The sequence below is a fragment of the Macaca thibetana genome, unplaced genomic scaffold (assembly GCF_024542745.1).
Source record: "Macaca thibetana thibetana isolate TM-01 unplaced genomic scaffold, ASM2454274v1 unplaced_scaffolds148, whole genome shotgun sequence".
Taxonomy (NCBI): domain Eukaryota; kingdom Metazoa; phylum Chordata; class Mammalia; order Primates; family Cercopithecidae; genus Macaca; species Macaca thibetana.
The window spans coordinates 36,691-45,066 of NW_026088937.1; the positions used below are offsets into that span (position 1 = coordinate 36,691).

General features: G+C 47.7%; 1 long non-coding RNA gene across 1 annotated transcript; it reads right to left on the reverse strand.

Moving 5' to 3' along the window:
- Positions 1-230: 230 nt before the first annotated feature.
- Positions 231-7,437, reverse strand: LOC126947340 (uncharacterized). Its single transcript, XR_007723023.1, has 3 exons — positions 1,471-7,437; positions 1,321-1,420; positions 231-1,214 (listed from the first exon to the last, which is right to left on the reverse strand). It is a non-coding gene; the product is annotated as an uncharacterized LOC126947340 (long non-coding RNA).
- Positions 7,438-8,376: the final 939 nt, after the last annotated feature.

The following is an 8,376-nucleotide window of genomic DNA, read 5'->3' on the forward strand; positions in this document are numbered from 1 at the left end:
AGTGGTATTTGTTTTGTTTTTGCTTTTTTTTTTTTTTAAAGTATCATTTAACTGAATGTTATTCCCAATTTCACTGATCACTTTGAGATGCCAAAACATGCTTTGATTTGTTATTTTTGTGTTTGAGCTAGTTTATTGTGTCACAGGAATGCCAATTATTCTGTTGTCACACATCATTAAGTATCTCAAATTGTGTTACTATAATACTTAGCTGAATTACCTCCCTTATTTTGGCTTTTAAAAAACTAAAATCTGTGTGAAACACACAGGATGGTGCATGTCCATTGAGGGTTGTTGAGAAGTGTGACTTTTCCTGGCATGCTTGAGAATCAGTGACATTATTTTATAGAAACACTTTGTAACTGACACCAAAACTAGAAGCTCCTGTAAAGGGCAGGGTAGGCAACGTGTTATGTTTTGTGGGTCACAGAAGTCTCTGCATATATTTCTTTTGTTAAAACTTCAAAGTGTAAAAACCACTTCTGGTTCCCTGGCCAAGGCTCAGTCGGGGATCATGGTTTGCAGACCCTTGACAGCAGCTGAGCTGAAAGCTGGTCTCCCATGCGGTGAGCAGGAGCCCACCTCATTGCTTCAGCCAGGAAGATGCTGCCCTCATGCTGGAATTTACTTCAAACAAACTTGAAAGCTCTGGCACCGCTGCTCATTTCCATACTGTTGCAGGCTATCTAAAATACGGAGCATGCCTTGGCGTTTTGATTTTGTTACTCCTCTTGAACGGCTCTGAGATGGCTCATCACGAGTTAGACACTTGCAGAAATGATCAAGCAGAGCTGCAGTCATCTTGCAGATCAAGTGAAGTTTTTTCTGAAAGCTTGTTACAGGCTTAAATTTCTGATCCCTTTCCATCCACTGATCTTGTATGATTGGTTTCTTTTTGCACCCATTTGGGCTGTGAAGCGTCTCCCCACCGTGGTAGAACTTTAGCTCTGATTTCATGCATAAGTCGGTATCCTCACTCCTCTTCTGCGAGGAGAAAGCGCTGCAGGTCCTGCGTGGTTTCCGTCCCCTCCCTGCACGCGGATGGATTGGGAGGTATTTGTGGTGTGTGAACTTGCTACCCCTAGAGGCTCCTTGTTCACTCCCCTGGATCATACTCCTCCCTACTCCCATAGACTGCACTCCTCCCTCGTGGTTCATTCCCCGGACCTCATTCCTCCCTCCTCCTTCCTGGCTCACTCCCCTGGACCACACACCTCCCTCCTGGTTCCTGGACCACACACCTCCCTCCTCCTCCTGGACCACACTCCTCCCTCCTGGTTCACTCCCTGGACCACACTCCTCCCTCCTGGTTCCACACACCTCCCTCCTGGTTCACTGCCCTGGGCCCCCACGCCTCCCTCCTGGTTCACTGCCCTGGGCCCCCACGCCTCCCTCCTGGTTCACTGCCCTGGGCCCCCACCTCCCCCTGGGCCCCCCCTCCTGGTTCCTGCCTCCCTCCTGGGCCCCCACTCCTCCCTACTCTCCTGGGCCACATTCCTCCTTCCTGGTTCACTCCCCTGGGTCCCCACTCCTCCCTCTTGGGGGCTTGGTAGTTTCTGCTGTGCTTGTGCCAGCACGATAAGGCTGAGTGGCAGCTCCAGGGCTGCGGCTGCTCACGCAGCTGTGGCATTAGTGCAGAGAACTGCGGGGATGCAGCTGCCCTTGCTGTGATGCTTCGAGTGTCATAGTCGATATGGGAAACTGGGTGGGATGTGGATGTCCCAGGAAGGGACAGGAGCCTCCCCTCAGCCTCTGTCAAACACTTCTCAGCCAGGCGTGGTGGCTCATGCCTGTAATCCCAGCGCTTTGGGAGGCCGGGGCGGGCGGATCACCTGAGATCAGGAGTTGGAGACCAGCTTGGCCAATGTGGTAATTTTTGACGCATTAAGGATTAAGGAAAATGACTCACACTCGTTTGCCTTGCTTTTTAATTGACGATTGGTGTAGCCCAGTAGTGTGAACTTGTTAAGCAACCATTCTTACCGAAAGACTAATCTTTAAAACTCTCTTCCTCTGGACACGTCTTTGGCTGCTGTAATCAAATGCAATATAATCAGCACTGGTTAATGGCTTTCCTTGCTGGGCTAACAAATGCTCCTCAGAAACGTTGGTTTCTTGTTATTTTCATTTATAAGTATGTTTTAAGCCTTCTAATTTTTCTAGCTTTCCTGCGAGTTGGGAATAACTGTGATGGGTGCTTAGTTTGGGATGTTGACGTACACTCTATGCCCAGCTACTATGCCATTGTGTGAACACTGATTTGTCACTTTCTCATGAAGACTGATTTCACCTAGTTTGGTAAATTCTATTAATTTTAAGGAAGGGGGTGGAATGCAACTGCTGTTAGGAGGCTTTTTTAAGGATCAAGGAAATGTTGCCATGATTATTACCATTACAGAAGGAACATAAAAACACGTGCTGCCTTCAGTCATGATGAATATGTAAGTCCGCATCTGTGACTGCAGAAAACGGCAGCCCTAAATCTTAAAATCGTGTGGATGCACCAAGCCCATCTGCAGGGCACTGTGGAGCAGCCTGCGTTAGCCGAAGTTGGCCCACAAGCCCTGAGGGATGGTGTCTGAGTTATGATAAGGCTCTGACTTGGGATTAAACAGGCCTCCAAATACTGTGATATTCTAAACAAAGACACGATACTGCCCAGGGAGCCCAGTGGACACCTGTAGGCAGTGTAGGTGAGAAAAGGCTCCAAGGAAGATTCCTGCAGCTCAGCTAGGAGGATTCTGTAAGGCAGTAGACACATCAATGTTCACATAGGAGTGTTGAGCTATATTCATTCCTTTTAAGCAGCCAGGCTTGTGTGTGTTTTTCAGGGGCACTCACATGGCGCCCCTTCCACCCTCACTGCTGGTCAGGTGAGGTGTTCAAGACTAGCCTGACCAACAAGGTGAAATCCCATCTGTACTTAAAAATATAAAAAATTAGTCGGGCGTGGTGACAGGCGCCTGTAATCCCAGCTACTCGGGAGGCCGAGGCAGAAGAATCACTTGAACTCGAGAGGCAGAGGTTGCAGCAAGCCGAGATCGAGCCACTGCACTTCAGCCTGGGTGACAAAGGGAGACTCTGTCTTAAGAAAAAAAAAAGATTTTAAAAAACCCTACATGCCCCTAGTTGCTTCTGTAGGAGACGGCATGTTCCCGAAGGTAGACTTTGTGTTGAGGACTCTGCAGCGTCAGGCTGGAGACAGTCTCCCTTCCTAGCAGCGTGGGCCCCTGGGCTGCTCTTCTACCAGAAGGGATGGTGGCATCTCTGGGAGGTATCTGTGGACTCAGATCTGTGTGGATTAGTGACTTGTGTTACTCGCAGATACATAATTTTATGGGTAAATGAATACCTGGACTGGCTGCAACTTCAGGACGAGATTCGGAAGTAGGGAGTGAAAAGTGACGACGGAACCCTGGGCTTGTCTTGCCGCCCCCAGGACCCGATCGGGGCGCCTTCTCATCTGAAGTCCCAGCACGAGGTCAGGGTGGCCCTCCCCTCTGAAGCCCCCAGCAAGTGATCGGGGCATCACTCCCCTCTGAGGCCCCAGAACCTGGTCGGGGCGCCCCTCCCTTCTGAATCCCCCAGTACCTGGTCGGGGCGCCCCTCCCTTCTAAAGCCCCCAGACCCTCCTGGCCTGCGGTGCTGCTTCTCCAAATGCTGCCCTTGGCTGTTTTCCAGGAGTCACCTGCACCCGAGCAGGCTGCCTGTTTCACTTCTCGGATCTGGGGTGTCGGTGAAGCTCATTTATCTTGTCTTCCTCCTCATGTGCCATATCTCACCTATTGTCTGTCAGAGTTCGTGTGAGTACGTGTTGTGCGTTCTCAGGCTGTAATCGGTGCTTAGGTGACAAGAACGTCTTAGAGCAACGGACTGTCTGCTCTAAAGGACGCTGTGGATGAATCGAGACACGGTTTACTTGTGGGGTTTAAATTTCCTGGGTGTTGGAGGCAATTGGGGAAAAAAGGTCTAAAAAAGCCCCTGGGGATGAGGAAGGCAATAATGAAAAAAATTACTCTATACACACTTAGCAGTTGATTTAATTTGTAGGTGAATTTTGCATTTTGGGAACTACTAAAGCTACTGTTTGTAGGGATTCCTTGATGAGCTTCTTGTTTTCTGTCAAGTGGAAGGTAAATTGGATCGGTTTTGTCTTTAATTCTGACTGACTAGGATCTACTTTCTTTTTCCCCCCATTCACGTTAGGGTGGGGATTGGACTAGAAGAGCTGTAGGATCTCTTTATTTCTGATCTTAAATGAATTTTTTTTTTACTCACCTTTTTTTTTTTTTTTTTTTTTTTTTTTTTTTTTTTTTTTTTTTTTTTTTTTTGGTGAGCTGCTATTTTTCCTTTAATGCACTGTTCTTTGGTTTGGGAAATGTGGTCTATTTGTATCGTGCTTTAAATGTACACAATGGTTCTAAATTGCTATTTTTCATTAAAGTTAGATATAACATCTTAATTAAAATGTCATCTAAAAATCAGGCACAATCTGAGGCCTGGAGACCCCTCTTGTCACTTCCAGCCGTGTCTCCTTCCCTGGCCACGTTGCCTCTGGCCACATCTCCTCCCCACAGCACGTCACCTCTGGCGACATCAACTCCCTCCTGGCCACATCACCTCTGGCCTCACTGCCTGCCTCCCTCCCTCCTGGTGGCCTCCGTGGCTCCTGCTGTCTGCCCTCCCGTGGGTGTGTTCGAGGCTCTTTCCCCATTTTCTGCTCCTGAGTGGGTCTCGGGGCCTGGATGTTTCACAGGATGCAAGTTTCTTCCCTTCCAGCCACGGGTCTCTGAGCGACAAGTCCAGAGAGGGCACTAAGCTCTCCTTACCCACCTGGGGGCCCCGAGCCCTGACCGCCGACCACCAGGGCTTTTCTGTAGGGTGTGGGGCAGACTCATGCGTGAATTGGGCTAAAAAGGTGCTTCCAGGAATCCTTGTTTTAAGTGCACTGGAGCAGAGCTGGGGAGCGGGGACCACCTGGTTTGCTCAGAATTTGGTCCTGATCACAGCCGATGAGTCAACATAAGTACCTCCTGAATGAAGCATTCCACAGACTGATTTTACACATGACGGTTGTGATGGCTGGAAAAGGCTTCACACAATGAGAGAGTTTGAGCTGCATTTGAAGGAAGAACAGGTCCCTGTAGGTGGAAATGAAAGATAAGGGTGATCCAAGCCCTCAGCAGCAGGGGGGGTGGGGTGGTGTGGACTCCCCATGGATGGTGGGCATGGCTGAAATGCAGGAGAGGGCAGGGGTGCGAAGCAACAGCAGGGCGGCATTAAAATTCCCCTGCAGAGAGGGGACGTGACTGAGATACTATCACATGTATACAACTGAGAGATGATTTGAGAATGATTTCTGGGAGCCTGTGGGAAGAGCACGTGGTCATCATCAGTTCTCGGGATCTCTTTATGAAGTGAAAGAGCCGTGCCTCTGCCTATCTTGTGAGCTGTTAAGATCAAATCGGATAATCTTCAGTGAGCCTTGTAAATGCTAAAGCTTATGACAGGCTGTTCCATCCCCCTTGTCTTCACCCTCCTTTCCTCCTCGGAAACGTGAACCCTGCTGGGTACCTCATTATCTGCCTGGCTTCCTCATCCATAACGTGAGCCCTGAGTACTTGCTGGGTATCTCGCTGTTCACCTTCCTTCCTCAGTAACATGAACCCTGAGTATTTGCTGGGTACCTCGCTGCCTGCCGTACAGCTGGTTGTATCCTTCTCAAACGCACTTAGCTGGCACATAAGCAGAAGTGCTCGCCGGGCTTTGGGAGGGCTTTCTGACATGTGGGTGCCTGCTTTTCCCTGTTAGGCTGGAGCTGCAGGAGCCCTCCTAGACCAGACAGAGGACCAAGGCTGTGGCCTCGGGGTGGGGGCTGGGGGAGCTCGCTGGGTTTATTGTGTGGGTGAGAGCAAACTTCAGTCCCACTGCGGCATCGGGATTCAGGGTTCCTTCTGGAATGTTCTGAGTGAGAAACAGGAAGTGTGCACAGGTGCGTCTTCTGCGGATTTTATGGTTATCTTGAGAGAGCACTGGTGCCTCTGAGCTATGAACCTGCAGAACCACTTCTTCCACTAACGGCCGCCTTTATAGAAAGAATGACTTGCAAACGATGCCACTTCAGATGGAGGTATTTGCAGGTGTGGCCTGAAAAATGAACAAAATGACTTTCATCTCAAGGAAAGTACCTTACATTATTCCCAATGATAGACATTTGAGCTTTCCAATGAGTATTAAAATATAAAAATCTTGTGTCCACCACTTTCTCATGTGATCAATGGTGATATTGATGTGTTTTTGTTTGTTTTTTGATATAGAACGAAATGTGGAAGTTGCTCATAATTCTGAACCAGTGTTTTCTAACCAATGTGTGATTACAAAATCGTGTGCTGGTAAAAGCCATTCAAGTGCAGGACGGACCAGTTGACTCAGAAGGAATTGGGGCAGAAAGGCCCGTCGACCAGAGCGCAGTCTCTGCGTTGCAGACAGCCTGTACGGAAGTGCCACTTGTTACATTTGGCAGCAGAGAATACCTAAAATGATCTGAAAACACAATGAAAATACTGCTTCCTACTTGTATATCAGCGTGGGGTCGGACTTCTTTCATAAACTTCAGCCACGGCTCTGTAGCCCACTGAATGCAGATGCAGGCATGAGAACCCTGCTGTCTGAGGTGCAGAGATGTTAGGTGTTTTCACAGCAGTACAAACTGTTGCCACGCTGCTACTTATTTTGGAAAATGGTTTCTTCTTGAAGACTGTGTTAAGATGTAATGACTTTATCGTTGTAAAATAAACTAAATTGTTATTTTTTTTTTTTTTTTTTTTTTGAGACAGATTCTTACTCTGCCACCCAGGCTGGAGTGTAGTGGTGTGACCTTAGCTCACTTCAACCTCTGCCTCCTGAGTTCAAGTGATTCTTGTGCCTCAGCCTCCCTAGTAGCTGGTACTACAGGTGTTCGCCACCATGCCAGGCTAATTTTTGTATTTTAGTAGAGATGGGGTTTCGCCATGTTGGCCACCCCAGTCTTGAACTCCTGACCTCAAGTGATCCACCTGCCTCTGCCTCCCAAAGTGCTGGGATTACAGGCATGAGCAGCCACCACTCCCGGCCTGATGAGAAAGCTTTTTTGTGATCTTGAATAAAGTGCAAAGGGTTCCTGAGACCCAAAAATTTGAAAACTACTGGCTTAAACTGAGAAAATTGTCCACGATTTTTCAGTGTATCTTCTAATCTGTTGATGGAGAAAGGACGGTAAGGGTTGCTTTACTTTTTTCCTTTCACAACTCAATGGTGCTGGGACAACTAGGGTATCCACATGGAAAAGGATGGACTGGACCCTTCCTCACCCTACACGCAAAGCTCAAAATGGATCCAGCGTAAGGAGTCGACTGTGAGACCCATTCTGTCAGTCTGCTGGGTACCATAACGGACACCACAGACCGTGCGGCTTAAACAACAGCATCTTATTTCCTTTTTTCTGGAGACTGGAAGCCTGGGATCAAGGTGTGGGCAGTGTTGGATTCTCTGGGGCCTCACCCCGTGCTGTGTAGACGGCGTCCTCTCTGTGTCCTCACAGGTTTCTCTTATGTGCATGCAGCACTGAGGACTGTGTCTAAATTCTCTCAAAAGAATACCAGTCATACTGGATCAGGGCCTACTCTTAAGATCTTATGTGACCTAAATTTCCAAGTTAAAGGCCCTGTACACTTAGGTACAGTGACATTTTGAGTTTCCGGGGTTGTGACTTTAACATGGGAATCTTGAGAGGGGGGACAGTTCAGCCCATGACACCTTTAGGGAAGAATCCTGGTGAAACTGCTACGTTGGATTAGGCAATGTTTCCTTGGCTGAGACGTCTAAAGCTGTAACAAGCAACTGAAGGGAAAAAGACGGGATCAAAATTAAAAATGTTCATTTCAGAGGATACTCTTAAAGTAAAAAGACAACCCACAGAACAGGATACATTATCATGATAAGGACCTGATATCATGAATATATTTAAAAGCTCTTAGTAAAAATCCAATTTAAAAATGGACAAGGGATTTGAATAGACATTCTCCAAAGAAAGACATATAAATGCCTTAAAAAGCACATGAGATGTTTAGCAGAATTCATCATCTTAGAAATGGAAATCAAAACTACCGTGAGACACCACTTCACAACCACCGGGATGGGTAAAACCCCAGTATTGGACAGTGACATGGTGGTGAATTTGGGAAAACTGAAATCTTGATATATTGCTAGTGGGAGGGGAAGTAAAATGGTACAGTTGATTTGGAAAAGTCTGGCAGTTTCTCAGAAAAGTGAAGCATGAAATCACCGTACAACCCAGCAATTTCACTCCTAGGCATACGCCCAAGAAAATTGAAAATA